At 40.9% G+C, this 19,482-nt stretch overlaps 1 pseudogene; it reads left to right on the plus strand.

Annotated features, from left to right (window-relative positions):
• LOC127226556 (POU domain, class 5, transcription factor 1-like) lies at positions 1 to 11,839 on the plus strand (annotated as a pseudogene).
• The last annotated feature ends 7,643 nt before the right edge of the window (positions 11,840 to 19,482 follow it).

The raw sequence follows: 19,482 nt of genomic DNA on the forward strand, positions 1-19,482 counted from the left end.
ATGGCACCCCGGCTAGACGGTTAGTCCCTGCTCTCCCTCCCAAGAGCCACAAATGCATTCCAATGTGAAAAGCAGAAGGGGAGAAGAGGGAGGCAGTTCAGTGATAGAGCCCTTGCCTGGCACTGGTAAAGCCCTGGGTTCAATTCCCAGCTCTGAAAACAAACAAAAAACCTTATCAAAGACAGCCTCAGTGAGCAAAGCATGGGCCTGAGAACAAGAACCTGCATGAAAGTCAAGTAAGCATGGCGGCACAATATCAACTCTGCCTCCTTTGTAGGCACAGGTGGAATTTCTGGAGCCGACTGGCTAAATTATCCAAATAGGCAGGTTCTGGGTTCAGTGAGAGATGCTGCCTCAATAAATATATAATATGAAGAACCACCCAAGAAGACACCACATGTCTTTGGCCTCCAAATGCATATGTACACTCACACACACACACAGAGGCACACATACATAACACATACACATGCACACAGGCATACACCTATACATACAACAAAAACAAGCATGATGAAGAGAATGGTGTCCCATGGGAGGATGAAGCCACCTCCTTGGGTGATCCTTTGTCAAATTTAAATACAAATGGAGAAAAAAGTGACATCCTGCGATTTGGGGACTTTGGAGATCTAGAGTTCCCAGAAGAGCTGATATTCTCTCAACCCCCCCCCAAAGAAGCCCACCCCTTCCAAGAAAGTGACCTGAAGTCTGGTGCGTTTTACAGAGCACTGTGTACAGCAGCAGGGTGCCCGGTCTTCATAAGCACACACCCACACAGACTCTCCAGCTCCTCCTTGGTCACTTAAAAGAACAGAAATTATGCTAAAAACAAAACCCAAACCAACACAAGCAGAACCTCAGGATCTTCTGCGCCTCAGCAGCTTAGAAAGCTGAGGACTCAAGTCGTAGCAGAGGATGCCTTCTAAGCTAATGTTTGCTAATATTTAGGAATTGAACATCACACCATTAAATAACCAGCAGCCCAAAGACAAAAATCACAAGGTAAAACTTAGACTTTTTTTTTTAAACTTCGGGAATAAATAGTAGCCTATCACCAATGTTGTATGCAACAATCACAACAGGAATATTTGTGACATCCTCAGAAAATTAATCTAGATTTGACCAGCAGTGGTGGCACATGTCTTTAATCCCAGCACTCCAGATGCAGAAACAAATGGATCTCTGTGAGCTCAGGGCAGCCTGATCTACAGAGCAAGTTCCAGGACAACCAGGGCCACACAGAAAAACCCTGTCCAAAAAAAAAAACCCTAGATTCCATTTTCTTTTCTAGTCTCCTCTTCAGAATCTAAGAAGGGAAAAAAAAAAAAAAAAGGAGTAGGCTGCTTGGAACTCTTTCATGTTACCACTTCGAATATAAAATGTCACAACTATTTCAGAAAATAGCTTAGCAGTTTTCCATAACACTGAACATATGCTTGTCATATGACCCAACCACCCCACTTCTAGGTATTCACTCAAGAAAAAGATGAGAACATATGTCCACACAAAGCCACGAGTATTTCTAGTAGCTTTATTCATCGATGGCCAAATTGGAAGCCACCCAAGTATGAATAGTCAAGAAATAAACGACACATGATGCCATGGTATATCCTTACAGTGGAATAGTTCTTGGCGGTGAAGAGGGAGGAATGACTAGCCTGTACAACAACTTTAAAACTTGTTTAAAACTTGAACTTTAAAACAATGTATTGAGCAAAAAGGAAGCTAAACAGAAAGCCCTATTAATGGAAGGGCTCTAGCCAGCCTGAGGATAGCAAACATGACTCTGGCAGGCCTTGACCATCTCCCCCATCCCCTCTCCCTTGCTAGCTTACAATCCTAAAGCTAGCCACCAAGATCTAGTCCCTTACTGTGCCACTTCCTCCCCCTGAGGCTGACTACCAAGGACCAGCTATCAATGGTTCAGCAACCTAAAGCCCCCTTGTGGCTGCCCTAATAACCTGTCCACTCAAAATTAAACACCTCATCCTAACACAGGGTTTTCCCTTTTCCCTTTATAAACTACCAATTTCCTATGGGCCACATGCATCTCCTCTCTACCCTGAGGCAGTCCTTTGTCCCTCCAGGAAAAGAACCCCTCCCCTCTCCATTGTCCTCTATCTCCCTGTGTTTGTCTCTTATTCCCTGGCCTCTGTCACCTCTGGGACAAATAAATCTCCTTTGTGCTAAGAACTTAGTCCTGGGTATCTTGTGCCAAATACCAGTCCCTTCAATTATGCCATCCCATTAAGAGTAAATTCTTTTAAAGGTTAAAGCTTATGAGCATAGAGTGAGAAGTGAGCTGTTCCTAAGAGTTGGTGAGTGTTGCCAGAAGGCAAAGAATAGAAATGGATATGAAGGAGGCTTCTGGTGTGATGGGAATGGCCTGCTTCTTTCTTAAGCTTTATATTTTCATTTTTATTATTAATGTATGTATATGAGTATATGCTTATATCGTGTGTGTGTGTGTGTGTGTGTGTGTGTGTGTGTTGGGCAGGTGGACGGAGGGGGGGGGAGGAAGTGCGTGCAGAGACTAGAAAAGAGCATCAAATCCCTTGGAACTGGGTTTACAGGATCCAAACACTAGTCCTCAGGATAGAGTATTGACTTTTTAAGCACTGAATCATCCCTCCAGCCCAGAAGTAGCCTGTCATTTGACTATGGTACCAATGAGTCAAAGCTCATTAAAATGTACACTAGAGATATTTTTCTTTAAATGTCATGTCAATCATGCCTCCATTTTCTAAAAGCTTTGAAAGGTATGATACCTCTGTCCAGTTTCTTTGGATCCTACTGCCAAGAGACAAGTTGGGAAAGTACACACCCTGCTGCAGAGATATCTCCTGCTGCAGAGATCGTCCTTCACTACCCAGACGATGTAAGGCTACTCCTCTACAGAGTCAGGGAAGGACCACTTGGATACCCATGTGGCACACGGGAGTGTCGCATACACATCTGCCGCTGAGCTGTAAGATACATAGATGAGAGTAGTAAGTCCTGCTTCCACACTGTGTTACTGTGTCAAGAAAACAACTGCAGAGCCACAGGGCCTCAGAGAGGGCTCAGCCCATAAAGTGTGTACTGCCAAGCCTGATGGTCTGAGCTCAATTCCCAGAGCTCACTCACCGGTAGAAGGAAAGAATGGACTTCCACGGATTGTCCTCCAACCACCACAGGCAAGCTGTGGCATGTTTGTACCCACACACAGACACTGAGAAAACAAGCAAACAATAAAAAATAACACATGCTGACTTCCAAATTTTAACCATCAGGGTCCACTTCTTTGTAGGCTCTTAAATAAGTAAATTGTGTGTGTGTGTGTGTGTGTGTGTGTGTGTGTGTATAGTTTATACAGAGCCATGCATTGGTCTAAGGACAAGTATATGTGCTAAAAAATACACCATGAGTAGGTCTTATGGTTGTACCAACATCACTGAGTATAATTATGGCCTAGGTCAGATATATAATGTGGCATCTGATATGTGCAATCTGATATGAAGTATGCCTTATGCTGTGACAGTCATAACACTATACATTCATTATTTTATAGTAAACGTTTCATAAGCTATGTACTCTAAAATAATAATGAAACAGTATATTGCAGTAAATATACTCATTTATTACAGTAATGTCATTTTCAAGTAATGACTATTATTCTCAAGTTTGTTGACGAGCTTTTATATGATTGACTGCAAGGTTTATGCATGTTTCATCGAAGACACATTGCACCATGGCATGTGACAATGTACATTGTAAGCTCCATTTAGTCTCATGGGGCCACTGGATATAGTCCATTACTGGCCCAAACTTCATTATGTGGCGCGTCTATACATTCAGTTTTGAGTACTGCCCATCACTACTTCCTGGACACCTTTGTCCATGGAGAAACCCAGGTCCAGAAGTTAAGTGGTATTTCCAGTACCATCCTGGTATTATTTCTCACAGGTAAAATTAAATTCACACTCTAGGTACAGAATGAATTGAAAATAATTGAGATGTCGCACAATCCCAATTAAAGTTAGAATTTCAGCCTGATTCTGATTCGTGGAAAGTGTGTTTGGGGTAGAGTTTGCCCCATGGATCAGTAATAAAATACAAAATGAAGTCATTCACCTCAACCAGCCTCCTTCATAGATCACTGGGTTTTCTGCTTCCTCAAACTCAAAGTTTTCAATCCGTTTAAAAGGTTATGAAATCAGGCTACCAAACCATGGTTGGTCAGTACTGTAAAAAATACGATAATTACCTCAGGCGGAAAAAAAATAGAATTGAATATATCAAGGTGTTCCACATACAGTAAAGTAAAACTTTTTAAAGTGTTTGTTTTGGCAGTGTGTGTATGCATGTATGTAGCATGCCATGATGAAAAATGTATCCATGTGTGTCATAAAAGCTGCTTCCTTTCCATTGTCAAATGCCTTTGAAAAAATAATTTCAAGGTCAGGTATAGTGGGGCACATTTTAAATCACAGCACCCATAAGGCAGAGGCAGACAGACCTTCAGGCTAGCCTGGACTATAAGTGTCAGGCAAGCCTGGGCTATGCAGTGAGACCCCATAAAAAAGGGGGAAAAAAGGAAGGAAGGAAGGAAGGAAGGAAGAAAAGAAGGAGGGAAGGAAGGAAGGCATTTTTCAAAACACTATTCAGGCAGTCAAAAATTCCCAATGTCTCTCTTCAAATTCCCTACTTCCTCCCACATACTCACATATGTGCATGCATGCACACACACACACACACACACACACGAATCTTGGTTTCCATCTTTTCTATAGTTTCAAAAAGAATTATATCAGTAATAGGAATAAAGAAAGAGTCTAAGGAAGAGAATAATGATAGAGGAAGAAATAATAAAAGTCATTTTATAGTCAAAGAAAAATAACAAAAGGAAAGAGTCTATCAAATTATCATGATGGCTCTCTCTGGAGAAGGTTTATATGTGATTTTTAATTGTGCTTTGGCTGTCTATGATTTGCAACTTTCAAGTAGCTAGGAGCTCAGACTCCAAAATCAAGAGATATGTTCTCAGTTACGATAACCAAACTCTCCAGAAACCAAATCCTCTTAAACAGTCCCACTGTATCTGACAATAAACAAAACATTCTGTGCTTAAATTTTTTAAAATGTTTCTATGTAAGATTTCATTCCTTTCCACTAAGAACACATTAAGAGATTAAGCAATGGTCTCTCCATGTTCCCACTGAGACAGTTTCAGTCACATTTGAGAGTCCCTCTGGGATTTTACACACAGCTAGACATATTCTCTTTTGCTATGTGATTTTTTTCAGAGTATCTGAATCAAAGACTATAATGATGATGTTTCTATGGTTTTACTCTGTGGTTGACCTTAAGAACCAAGCTTCAGGGTTAATGTCTGTTGTGTCACCCTTTTTGGAGTTCTAACCCCTCGTCACAAATGCTCATTATTGAGGACAGGAGAGCATAAGCAGCATCCTTGCTTTCTTCTCTACAATATATTTCAAATCCGCTTATTAACCCCATAAGTGTTTCTTGTGCCCCAGACCCTCAATGTCCTGTGATGTCATCTTGAAACTGAGGAAGATCAACAACTTTAGCCTGGGGTGATAATGTGTTGATGTGTTCAGAGTCCAGGATCGAGGACCAGCCCCAGCCTACTACTCAGTCATCAAGTGACTTTGACAAAGCCACTGAACCCCTCTCTGGCTCATTTTTATCATCTTTGAAATAAATTATCTGGGTTTGTTTACCTCCAAGCTTCATTCTAACTTTATTTTTTTTATTATTCTATCCTTTGTCTAATGATCCTATTAAAAGAATATAATGTGGCACATCAATAATGCTAATGGAATTAGTTTCTAAGTCTTGTGACTCTTTCTAGTTTTTCACCATCATTTGAATCTATTTTTAGACTAGGAGTAGCTCATGCGGTATTTGCCCCTTAGGGCCCTCCAAGTAACTGTGTGTAGAAGGAAGGATGGAGAAGGGTGGAAAAGTGTGGGAGTAGAATTTGTGTTATTTTAGATTATAACCTGTTTATATATATATATATATATATATATATATATATATATATATATATGTCACCAACATGTATGTATCACTAGCATAGATAGATGGTAGATTATGAATGGATAAATGATAGAAGATAGGTATATGATACATAGATAGACAGACAGACAGACAGATAGATATCTGATACATTGGTATAAGACAGGTAAATCATTTTAAAGTGAATTACCATTCCATTCCACATAACACTGAATCTTCAGTTGCTTGAAAGCCTGACTGCCATATGGCCTGGCTGCCATGTGGCTAGTGGTGGTACCATCCATTTTAACAGGTTTCCTGCAACTGACCAATTCCCAACACATGTTCAGTCTTACTTTAACAGAATTCTGCCTGGTTTTTCATGACTCAGTTTCTATCTATTCTGTGATTTTCCCAGATGATTCTCTCATCTTTGACCCTCACTGCTGCCCAATACCTACTTACTCCTCCTCCTGACATGGCTTCTATGGGTAAGGAATGGGCTCTAAGATTTTTTTTTTTGTGGCAAAAATCATCATACTATGATTCTTTAAAATTCTGAACCTACAGAGCTACTGAGTAGCAAAAAAGAAAGGAAGGAAGGAAGGAAGGAAGAAAAATTATTCATCATTCTATGAAAATATTTGAATTCCCAACATAAATTATAGGTAGTATGTGTGAACAATGGAATGTTTGAGATTAGAGTACATGCTAGATTGTAAACACCCTTGTTACTAGAAAGAAAGAAAAATATGTACAACTGTATGTTTCTACCTATGTTAGGAGCCTGCTAACAATGGCTACCTTCTACTAAACTCTTACCCCTGCCACCACACTGCTGGTACATTATACAGCTACCATCTCCTCGAGTCTTTGCAAAAGATCTTTATCAGTGCTATGCTATCAGTGAAGAAATGGAGAGAGGTAGATAATATGCCCATTTGCATTGCTATAAATTAATGTGGGATTTACAGGTAGGTATGTCTGGCTTCAGTCCTTTTAGGTCTTGGCATTAGACTAGGCATAATTGTCTCAGCAAAATTTTAAGCCTGCCGGAAGAGCATACCTATTATATCCCAGCTTTCCGAGATTAACAGTTGTGTCCAAACTCGCCCGACAAGCTCATGGTTAGCTAGGGATAGACCTCTAGTGTTCTCAGCAGATGTAGTATAACAAATAGAAGTCAAGATTTAATATCAAAATGTCCCAGACACAGAGCTACAATGGTTATATATACTATCTCATTAGTCCCATCAATAACTCCAGATATTTTGTGTATGTGTGTTATGTATATGTCCATGTGTGTGTACACATGTGTGTGTGGTGGGGGGATGTTCTCATGTGTGTGAGGGACAGAGGTGTTTGTATCAGTTGCTCTTTACCTTATTTTTTGAGATAGGGTCCCTCAATAACCCTGGTGCTCACCTCTTTGGCTGGGCTTGCTGGCCAATGAAATCTAGGTATCTTCCCATCTAACGCCAACATTACACATTCTAGAATTCCAGAAGCTTGTGATCATACTCAGATTTTATGGGTGCTGAGGATTTGAACTCAGGTACTCATGCCTGTGGGGCTTCTCCCCAGACCCTCCAGGTACTGTTTTTTATCTCTATGGAAAGTGAAGTAGAAACAAAGGACTCTCTAGACACACAGCCAGTGACCCAGGCTTTAAACCCTGCTGTGCAGTCCCCAAAGCATACACTGAAGGTAGGTAAAAGATGAGGTAAGGAAACTGTCCTGGCAGTGCATTTCTAGGGTTCTTCTTCTCTAGGATCTGCACATCACTCCCCAGACCGGAGTCCAGCCACAGGTGTTCCTTTGCCTTTGTGAGCTCACTTTCTGTGACTTGGCACTGCCCACAGGACTACACCACTTCCTGAGTGTGTGCCCACATGCTTTGCCACTGAAGCAGTCCCACAAACTTTCCTGACACAAATACAACAGTGTGAGTCAAACTGCTCAATTTTTCCAATGTGTCTCAGTCTCAGAAAATATTCTGCAAGGACTATGCAATGCTCTCAATGCCTCCATGACTCATTGGCATAGCCTGCAAAGGATTTTGAAAATGACAGAATTAACAATAAAGTATGGAATGATGCATTATCATCAGAGTCACATAGCCATACGAGATTCTATTAGAAACCTTTTCTCAAAAGATTTATCCTTGTAGTTATAGGTAAAATTAAATTTTATTGTTGAATGTCAAACACCTTTAAGACCATATTTTTCTGATTGTATTTTTATAGATATTATACATTTTTTCTTAGAATTATCTATAAAAACATTTTTACTTAGAAAGCATTTTTAGTGTCTCAGTTGCCAACTTCATATTATGTATTTGTTTGTGCTACATTACAATTTCCTAATACTCTGCTACAAAGAATTATAATGTAGTATGTTTATGTGTGAAATGGCCTACTTTAAAGTATTTCAAGTGTACTCGGAGTAAAGTATATTTCATTTTTAAGAATGAAAAGCTTAATAAATCTTGGGATCTTTGTAATTATTTACATTCTCTGTGTCTTAATCTTCCAAAATTAATTTTAGTGTCAAAATGTCACACACACACACACACACATAATTTTTATTCTTATATTTCAAACAATACATCATATATGACTTTGTGGCCATATTATTGAGATGACATGGCCATGGCTCTTCCAGTTACCTACTAGTACTCTTAATATTATCTACATAGAATAATTCTCTATTAAATTCAGCCGTTTTGTTAATTTATATTTAATGGCACTGGTGTCTTGGCCTTATTTCATTTACAGCACACTGACACATTGCATACTTTAATTGGTAATATTTCAGTATCATTTTTCATTTCCTGTTTTTCTCAAATATAGTGTCCATTTTTTTCATTTGCTCATTCCTAAATTAATGCCCTCTACTGTAGTTGTCTATCTAGACTCCTTTAACTCTTGGATTTTACTTTTTCTCACTATTAATTTTTCTTCCAGTAACTTATTATGGATGTTTGTCTACTTCATTTTTTCCTTCTTGGTTCCTATAGTGTTATTGCTTTGAAATTCCACTTGCAATTTCATAAAATATTTTGATGATATGTTTTCATCCTGTATCTTACATCACTTTAAGATACAACCTATTTACTTGGGAGGCAGAGGCAGGCAGATCTCTGTGAGTTCAAGGCCAGCCTGATCCATAGAGCTAGTTCCTGGGCAGGCTCCAAAGCAACAGAGAAACCCTGTCTCAAAAAACAAAAAGCAAACAAACAAACAAAACAAGACAGCCAATTTTTTTTATTCCAGTGAACTAGAACTTTGTGTTTATCATTTAATCCTTTCAGTCTTTAAATAGTAACTTGTGCTGATGACAAAATCGCTTAAGAGATGTTTCCACCGATGCTTGCATAGGGTACAGTCCGTCAGCGCAGGAATGTGGCAAATGCTGGGCTCAGTCTGGCAGAGGGAGTTTGGGGTTTATGTTACAGCTTGTTCACATTTTGGCAGACCAGAAAGCAAACAACAAGCAGTTGGGATTGGCTGAACTCAACTTCCCTAACCTGTTTAATGGTCATTTCTTTTTTCCAACAAGTCCAGCAGGAATAGAAAACACATCTCTCACTGACCTCACAAGACAGAGCTAGAATGCAAACAAACAGGGCTGGATGAGGTATTTTATGAACCAGTTAGGGAGGAGTATTTCCTTACACATGAGCAGCATCCAAGAAGAGAGACTGACAAAACATCGTCCTCTTAAAACCTGGCCTTAGGAAACTCCACCCAGTAAGTTCTGAGGTGACACCACCACGTGCATCCTGTCTTTTGAAACAGGACACTTGTTCTGCTGAGAGTTTTCATTATTTTCCTCAGCTTCCCTCAAATTCTCATTTCATGCTACAGACTTTGAGCTTGTTTCAGCACAAACAAAAGCAAGACTAGGAAAACACACTCTCAATATTTTTTACCTCTTCTATTTCATCACGTAGAGGGTTCTTGTTCTCTGTGTGTTCTTCTCTTGCTCTAGACACAAGGCATGTGTCCTCCGTGTCCTGTTTTCAAGAATGAGCTGTGACTGACATGTGACAGCCCTTGCTGAAGGGCAGTCTGCCTGTGTCCTTGCTCTGATTCCAGTAACAGCAATTTCTTTCCCTTCATGGGGATATTGTTTTTCATTTTCAATGTTTTCTTTCATTACACTGGAGAAAATACTGGGTAAAGGTACATTTAAAAATGAGCTGTGGTGGCTCTGCCCAGGCAAACTGCTGTGCTTTCTCTGTTGAGGTCTCCGTGTCTGTGGGTCCTAAATTCTCAGGAGGAACAGGGGGGCTCAGATGCAACAGTGTCATAAAGACCATGATAATGGCATGTCAGAAACAGTGATGAGGCAGGAAATGCAGAAAATGATTTTCTGATGAAGTTTTGATGATGAGTTCTAAAAGAACATGCTGGCAGGCTCCCAGCAAACACTATGGGCTTTCTTTTGTAGTCTCTATAACTACCTTAATCAGGGTTCTTTGCAATCAAGCATCCTGTGGTCACCTGCACCGATGTGCCAAAAACAAGGGGGCTTCATTGTGCTTTGACTCGAGGGTAAGCATTCTCTGTGTTAAACAGAAGTGTGGGGGAGAGGTGTTCTCAGTCAGTGTAACAAACAATCTGGAGCAGGGAGAAGGGGTAGACAACCATAGTGGCGACCCAAGGCTGGTCTTCGGATCATCTTAACTTTTGTACTCAAATGTTCCCTTCAGTGAAAGTTAGGGGAATGCATACTATGACTTCTCAAAAGTTCTTCCCCGATGCCATGGTGTAAAAAAGTGTTTCTCTAAGAGTATTTGCTTGAAAATATATTTACCACCCAAAGAACTGCCAACACAATAACAATTCAGGCTTCTGTCAAGTCCCCAGACTGCGGTGCCTGCCTTCTCCATGCCTGGTCACCTGGCTTAAGACTTGCCTTCCCACCTCTACCGTGGAGGCGATGGTTCAGGAGGGCTGAAGCCCATTTGATGGACCCTTGCACCTGGCTAAGATTCCAAGGGCCTCCAGGTGGACCTGGAATTGGGCCAGGGGTTGGACCAGCCTCAGAGGTGTTGGGGGTCTCTTCATGTTCCCTGCCATATGAGTTCTGTGAAGGGATGGCATACTTGGTACTTCAGGGTGGACTGGGCCTAGGGCCCCAAGTTGGACTGGAGACTTGGCAGCCTTCGGGTCAGGCAGGAGCAGGACTGGAGAGCAATTCGGGGGGGGGGGGCACTTCTCTGGGCCCTGTACTGTCGGCCCCAGTGACATGAAGTTGAGGAATGTGGAACGAGGTCTCAAGGAGTTCCAGGACATAAAATTTTGCAGAAGGAAATAGAGCAGTTTGCCAAGCTCCTGAAGCAAGAGAGCACCTTGGGGTCCACCCAGGCCAACATAGTGCTCACATTCTTTTTGGAAAGCCAGCCAACCATCTGCAGCCTTCAGCCCTGCAGCTCAGCTTCCAGAACATGTGTAAGCTGCAGCGCCGGTTAGAGAAATGGGTGGAGGAAGCCAACAACAATGAGAACCTTCAGAAGACAGGGAAAGCAGAGACCTGGTGCAGGCCAGAAAGAGAAAGCGGACGATCGTTGAGAACTGTGAGGGGGAAGCTGGAGAACATGTTCCAGTGGTGCCTGAATTCCAACCTGCTGCAGACCAGCATCATCGCCAAGAAGCTTGGGCTGCAGAAGGATGTGATCTGAGTGTGGTTCTGTAACTGGTGCCAGAAGGGCAAACGATCAAGCATTGATTATTTCCAAGAAGAGCTCTCCCGTGCATTCAAACCCAGGCGCCAGCCCTGCATAGGGATAAGGTTAGCAGAGAGGCAAAGCAAAGGAAGTAGATGAAGAGAACCTGGAGCTACCATGGCTTTGGGGTTAGGTTTATTTACTGAGGAGGGATCCAAAGCCCAAAAAGGGTTGGGGCAGGAGGTGGGGCACTAGGGGAGCAGGGGGAGATGAAGTTCGGTGACGCTGTTGATCTTGAGCCCATCACTCATCGTTTTGTTCTTAAATTTAAAAAGCCTGGAACACATTTTAAAAAAATAACGATAATTCAGTTATTCTATTTCTTTTATTTCTTTTCTAAGACATGTATAACTGTTCTTCGGAACTGTCAATCAATAAGATATGAACATAATTAACGCATTAAGCTAATAAAATAGTTGCCAAAGGCAAATAAGCTACTTTGGTTTGCTCTGATGATTTTATCACAGGAAAATGCATGGTTTCTGTAAAGTTCTCAGAAAAACTGAAATTAGTTTTGAACTCTTGTTACTCTATGAAAGTGAGGGAGGGGTTTGAGAGTTGGTTATCACATCTCTCCTTAGTTGATGGTTTCTGAGGCCCTGCAATGTCAACTTAGATAAAATAAGTAAACAGAGGCTAGAATAAAGTATCCCAGCAGAGAAAGGGTTAGAGAATTATACAAGGCCTGCCTCAGATGCACAAAATCATTGTGTGTGTAAGTTTAAATTTAAAAATAGCAATTTGCCTCAGAGTTCAATAAGCCTTACTGCATGAATCTTCTTCAATAAAGGAAACTTCCAAGAGAAACTTTAGCATTTAGATTCTCACACTAGCCTGATCCTTGGAATCATAGCCAACCCATCAAAATAACCTGTCAGGCACATATTCATGCAAGACACCACATGAGATGTAACTCTTAGCTGCCGGTGGCTTACCAGCTACTTCAACTGAATGTATTTCTTTTACTCAAAATCTTTCGTTAACTTAGGCTGCCTTATCTCCTCTCCAGCTACCTCAATACTGAAAACTTGGACCCAAATGCATTTTATACATATATGAAATTGTCAAGGAATATTACTAGTAGTTCTCCCAGTCTCACCGTCATGCCTATCCCAAATAACACACCAAGACTCTGTATTTGATATAATGCTGTTGGCCAGGTACTAGTTTCTTATCGGCTAGCTCTGTCTTAATTATTAACCCATTTCTATTAATCTAAGTATTTCCACGTGGTCTCATCTTACCGGAGAGTAGGGCCAGTGGTTCTGCTCTCTCTAGACTCTCCATGTTGACTCCTCCTTACTACTTCCTCGAATCCCCCTTGTCTCCTAGTCCCACCTATCTTGCTTTCCTATTGGCCAACGGTGATTTATTCATTAACCAGTATGAGAAACATATTTACAGAATGACATCTCCCTTCATGGCATAAAACTAAAATGGCATGGCCAGACAAGACACTTATACTGTGAGTCTTTTTAACATCCTTACTCTTTCTCATGATACTTTGAGACCAATGGCTTATTGTTCCAGGTTCCAAAGGGATCCAACCACAAAGTCACAAAGCATCTTTGCAAGTCATTTAGATCCTATAAAAAAATTTTTTTCAAAGAAATGGGGAGAGACATTTAGAAGGAAAATGTAATTTTAAAAATCCTCCATTAAGAATTTTTGGACTTTCCCAGGATATTTCAGGTTCTGCCATTCATCTCATTACTCACTACCTCTTCCAACCTTCATACTAGACAAAAATCCACTCCCTTGGTCTGAGCCCTAATCCTGTACATGTAGGGGGGAAAGTGACAAAACTTTAAAGACTGTGGCACCATAGAATGTACCTTGCTTTTATATTTTGCATATGCATTATGTGCTATTGTTCTGGGGAAATAGCCTGGTGAAGGGCTTTTATCTACTCATACTTTTATCTGATGAAAATCAGAGTCACTGTATTAAATAGGGACTGATACTGTTCTCCAAGGAAAATAATATATTCTGCATGATGACTTGGGACTTGGAATTACTGATCAAACTTGTTTGGACTTCAAAATGTCACCAGATGATTTTTGTCATTAAATGTCAGCCAAGCTCATGAGCAGAGAAAGGGAATTTCCACTCATGGAGTTAACTCCTGAACTTGTCCTCCAGATTACAGTCAGGTCAAGGGCTCAGCTTTCCTAGTTCACCCCCAAATTCGTCCCTCTGTGTTGTGTGTTCTTGGGTGATCACTGGTTCATCTGTACAGTTCTCAGGCTCTAACCCCACTTCCTATGGATTGAGAATATAGAATCATGGTAAGCCGAAAAGGGCATGTCTATATACAGGCACTCTGTTACTTCTTGCTGCTTGCTCTGTATCCTTTCCCATTGTATCACTATAACCATAAATTTATACCAGCACTGCATTAAACCTCCAGCAGCATCTCCCTCTTCCCAACTTCATGATGCAGCTCCAGAGTTCTTACATACAACTTCCTCAGAAGAGAGGATCAAAGTACCAACGCATCCCACACTGAGTCATGGGGCTGTATTCTGTATCTTTTATATACAACTAACTTCCATTTCTTCTTTGCATGTTGGTGCCTCTAGACATCATGCATAAAAACATTAAACAATGAGACATCATATTAAATTTGGCTAGATTTTGTGATTGGCATGTCCACAATAGGAAAAATAATTTTGCTGTGACCTTGAAAGATTCTTGGCACCTGCTGGCCTGTCTGGTTTTATGTCAGCTTGGCAAAAGTTATAGTCATGTGAGAGTAGGAACATCAATTGAGAAAATGCCTCCATAAGATTGGATTGGAGGCAAGCCTGCAGAGCATTGCCTTTTTTAGTAATTGATTCATGTGGAAGGACTCTGTCCAATGTAGATGGTACCACCCTAGACTGGTGTCCTGGGTGCTATAAGAAAGTAAGTCAGACAAGCAATAAGGAGGAGCAAGTCAGTAAGCAGCCCTCTTCATGGTCTCTGCATCAACACACTCCTGCCTCCACATTGCTGTCCTGCTTGAGCTCCTGCCCTGACTGCCTTTGATGATGGGGTGTCATTCAGGATGCATAAGACAAATGAACCCTTTCTTCCCCAAGCTACTTGTGGCCATGATGTTTATCACAGCCACAGTAACCCTTAGATACTGGAGGACCTCTTTCTTTTCAGACCTCAATCCTCTAGACCTTTGGGATAGCACAAGAAAGAAGTTTGTGTGAACTCTTTCCCCTAGACCCAAGAAAGGCTCATATATTCTGCCACCGAGTCACAGTCTCATGTGGAAGTCTCAATGGGAACACAGAACACAATCACGCAATCAACATTTTCCTTAAGAGTTCTGTCAGTCAGTTTCCCAATATTGTGACAAAATACCTGAGCAAAACTACTCCATGGAGGAAATATTTACTGGTGCTCCCAATTTCAGAGGATTCAGAACATCATGGCGAGGAAAGTATGGTAGATCAGGAAGCTGAGAAGCTGGGAAGCCAGCGTACATGCACCATCAGCTTTCTCCTTCTTCCCTTTTCCTTCTTCTTGGTCCTCTAGCCCATGTGATGCTGCCACCCATATCCATGGTGGGTCTTTCCATCTAGTCCATCTTCCATGGAAATGGCCTCAAAATCATAACATTTAGCCTTGCTGACCTTAACCCTTCTCCACCCATTCATTCTGAAAATCAAGTTTATCATCAGAGTTAACAGTACTCTTTTATAAAGTAAGTGAATCCACACCCCACCACCTAAACCATTGCAGCAGCTCACCATCTCATTTGCTGGGAAAGTCTACTAAAACCCAACAATGAAGAACCTTTTTCCAGCTTGTCTAGAGTCTCAGGATTCCATTCCCACTTCATGCAGCTGCTTCCCTTGGCACCCAAGCTAAGCTGGCTCTCTTTTTATGCTTTCAAGATGTTCCTTGTTTCTGATAATGACTATTAATAATAATATTTACATGAACAAGCCTCCATTGTGCCAAAAAATCTTCCTGTGCTTCAGCAGCAGTCTGTGACATAAATTCAAGGCCAGTTCCAGGAGAATCCATGACGATCTTAAGAGAGTGACCAGCTGATGCCTGGCCAACAGAGCACAGCAAAGGGGACACTTGCTGCTCAATGGGAAGTGTCAGTGTACCAACTGCCAGTTGGAAGGGAGTGCTGTAGGGAATGTGCACTGGTTAGAGCCGACAAAACAAAAACTGTGCTACACGAATACTAAAAGAAGCTCCAAATCCCCCATCTGTTGCCTATTGGCTACCAATTCCCCTCACATTCTTTATTTCTTTAGGGAAATGGGCTCAACTGAATGAAATGCTGCCTCTACTGGAAGTACATTGTACTTTTAGCCAGGAGGTGGGCAGGAACCCAATAAAGGTGGCTAGTTCACCCCTTCCTGGGGCATAGGAGAATATTAGAGAAGTGAAGCTGGGAGAGAGCGATGTACTTCTGCAGTAAAGCTTTCATTACTTGAGTGATTCTCACACGTGCCAGGGGCTGCCTGTGTCTTTGCCCTTCCACTGAGAAGTTCCTCAGTGATTCTCGCTGTGTTTCCTCCGCCTTGGTGCTTTTGTTGTGGTTGTTGTTTAACCTTGTCATTTCTGTAATGTTACACTTGTGCATACATGCATACACACAAATATTCATTCTTAGTGTAGTCAACTTGCATCAAGAAATCTCTGCTATAAGGGGGCCCAGTGTCTTATGAAACACACTTGGGAAGTAGTTTAGTCTTATACAGTGTGCATTATACAATCCAGTGTGCTTATACAATCCACTGTGAAGGCAGAATTTGGGATGGATTCAGGGCTTACAGAGGATACAAGCAGAGTCAAAGCAATATCAGCAGTACCACCAGCATTGGATGGCTAGACATGATGAATGATTTTCAGCTAGCAGACATTTTAATTATGGAAAACCTTCCTTAGACTACTGTCTCCTTTTAGACACATGATAAATCAAGAGAAAACACTAGACTAATACATTTTGATGTTTACTTGGAGTATAGGTGAACTGTGACCAGTACTATGTTGCTCTGGCTTGAGATACAGAGACAAAGGGCTGGAGTAGGGTTGGGATGCACTAAGGTCCTTAAAAGACCATCCTATCTATGCTCATGTGACACAGAATGTCCCCTCATTGATTGTATGTGCCTACAGTTGTCATTCACCAAGGACTGTGGTGATATATATATTTTTATGATTTACTAAAGCTTGCCTGAGGATTCAGAAAGCAAAGTCACAAGGTTTAGAGGTCAGGCAGTAGTGGCACACACCTTTAATCCCAGGTTTCAATAGACAAAGGCAGATGGAGCTCTCCGAGTTCAAGGCCACCCAAGTCTATACAAGATTGAATCAGTCTAAAAGAGTAACAGTGCTCATGCCTTTAATCCCAGAACAAGATTGAATCAGTCTAAAGGAGGAACAGGGGCTCATGCGCCCCCTGAGACTTTCAATCTGAAGTGGGGGAGGCACGACCCCCCCCAGAACTAAGAGCTAGTGGCCAGATGTTTTGCTTTTCAGATCTTCAGTGTGAAGCTTGAACCCCAATATCAGTCTCTGGGTCTTTTATTTTTCATGCTATAATGGACCAGGTAATCCCAACTACAGACCTCCATACTGAAAAATGAATACAATAAAAAACTGACAAATTCCAAGTATTCCCACAGTTAACTCCCCACAACCCAAGATATGCTAGTGCCACAAACAATTGTAGACTATTTCAAACAAGGAATTACGTTTCTTCTTGAGAGGAAGTTAGTACTGGAATGAGACATCTGTTTCAGTGGAAATAAACATCTTAAACTGCTTCCATGACTGGATAATCTTTTGTGTTGATTTCTTAGAATAAATAAAATATCTAGCCTGAGAGACCCACTGCCAAACATTAGGTAGAGCTTGGGGGACCCTGAGGAAGATGGGAAGGAAGGATTGTAGGAGTCAGAGGGGTTGAGGGTAGCATGTGCGTGCATGTGTGCACACACACACACACACACACACACACACACACCACAGAACCAACTAACCTGGGCTCATACAGGCTCATAGAGACTAAACTGACAACCAGGGAGCTGCATGGGACTGACCTACGCCCTCTCTGCATGTATGTTACAGTTGTGTAGCTTGGTCTTCTTGTGTGACTACTAACAGTTGGAGCAGGGATTGTCTCCGACTCCATTGCCTGCTTTGGGAACGCTTTCCTCCTACTGGGTTACCTTGCCCAGCCTTAAGAGGAGAGGATGTGCCTAGCCTTACTGTAACTTGATAAACCATAAGTGGTTGATATCCATGGAAGGCCTTTTCTGAAGATAAATGGAGGAAAAGAAGTGAATAAAGTAGTGGGAGGGGAACTGGAAGGAGAGGGGGGAGGAGAAACTGAATTATAAAGTTTACTTTGGGTGTTGTCTATATTTGTCACAAAGCAGACATAAGTCAGCAAATCCTGACCTGTGGAGAAGATCAAACAATTACTGACTTGGACGGACAGAGTGCTAGGTTTATAATGCTACTATAACAAGATACTACAGACTATATTGTAAAAACCACAGAGCCTGTATTTTCTGCTAGAAAACTTTCAGTAGGTTTGCATTCTCCCAAAGCCTCCATTCTTGCCTTGGAGGTGCCAACCTTCCCACAGGCTCCAATATCCATCTGTCTGTCTTAATCACCTCCTTTTAAATTTCTTAAAAATCATATTTTCTTTTAGTTTGAAATGTTAACACTCCAGGTCTTTATTAGTTGGTTTTAAGCTTTTACTAAATTAGTCATCCATTTCTCTGTTGCATATTCTTATTTTTCACTTGTTAATACCATACTACTGCATGGTTAATATATAATGTAATAATTTTGGTGACATTTATACATTTTATCTTATGAAATTTCATCAAAATCTATACTATGGACTTATCTATCTCCACCAAAGACTGTTCTTCATGCTCTTATCTTCCATTTATCATTAGCTTTTGTGATAAGTTTGGCTAATATAAACCTACCTCTTTGTAAAAGTTTAAGCTTTTAATGCAGTATTTTCATTGCAGGCAGTTTTGTGTTGCATCTCTTGAACATTTCAATCTTGTGAGAACAAAGTTATACACTCTTTGATTGACATCTCCCAACTCACTGCTTCCCAACTTTTCCACTCCTTCTGTGACATTTAACTATCTGAGATTCATCTCATATGGTACACCTGTAGTATTTATCTGTTTCATTTCACTTAGCATAAGAGTCCTTAGATTAAGCCATGCTGTCTCAAATGATGGGATTATTTTGTAAGACTACAAAATATTCTTTTATTCATAGATGTTTACATCAGTTTCTATTTTCAGGGGTTTTATTTATCTATTTTTAAATTATATCTATATATGTATGGGTACTACACAAGAATGTATGCCCACAGAAGACAGCATTGAATCACCTAGTGCTGGAATTAGAGGTGATTGTGAGCCACCTGATGTGGGTGCTGGGAACTGAACTTGGATCCTCTACAGGAGCAGTATACACATTTAATCACTGGGAAATCTCTCCAGACCCTAACTTCCAAGGTTTTCTAAGGAATATCTATGTTCTTTCTGCCAACAACAAACAAGCATGTTAAACTAGTATCCAAAATCTTTCTAACAAAGTAAATCCTATAGGGGAATGACTGTCGGACATCTGAAGGATAATTCATTCCAATATTTCCTAAATTATTTTTCTTAAGTAGAAGCTAGAATGTTTCTAGTATTTATATGAGGTAAGCATTATGCTAATACCAATGAAACATATTA

This window comes from Phodopus roborovskii, unplaced genomic scaffold (assembly GCF_943737965.1).
Source record: "Phodopus roborovskii unplaced genomic scaffold, PHOROB, whole genome shotgun sequence".
NCBI classification, from domain to species: domain Eukaryota; kingdom Metazoa; phylum Chordata; class Mammalia; order Rodentia; family Cricetidae; genus Phodopus; species Phodopus roborovskii.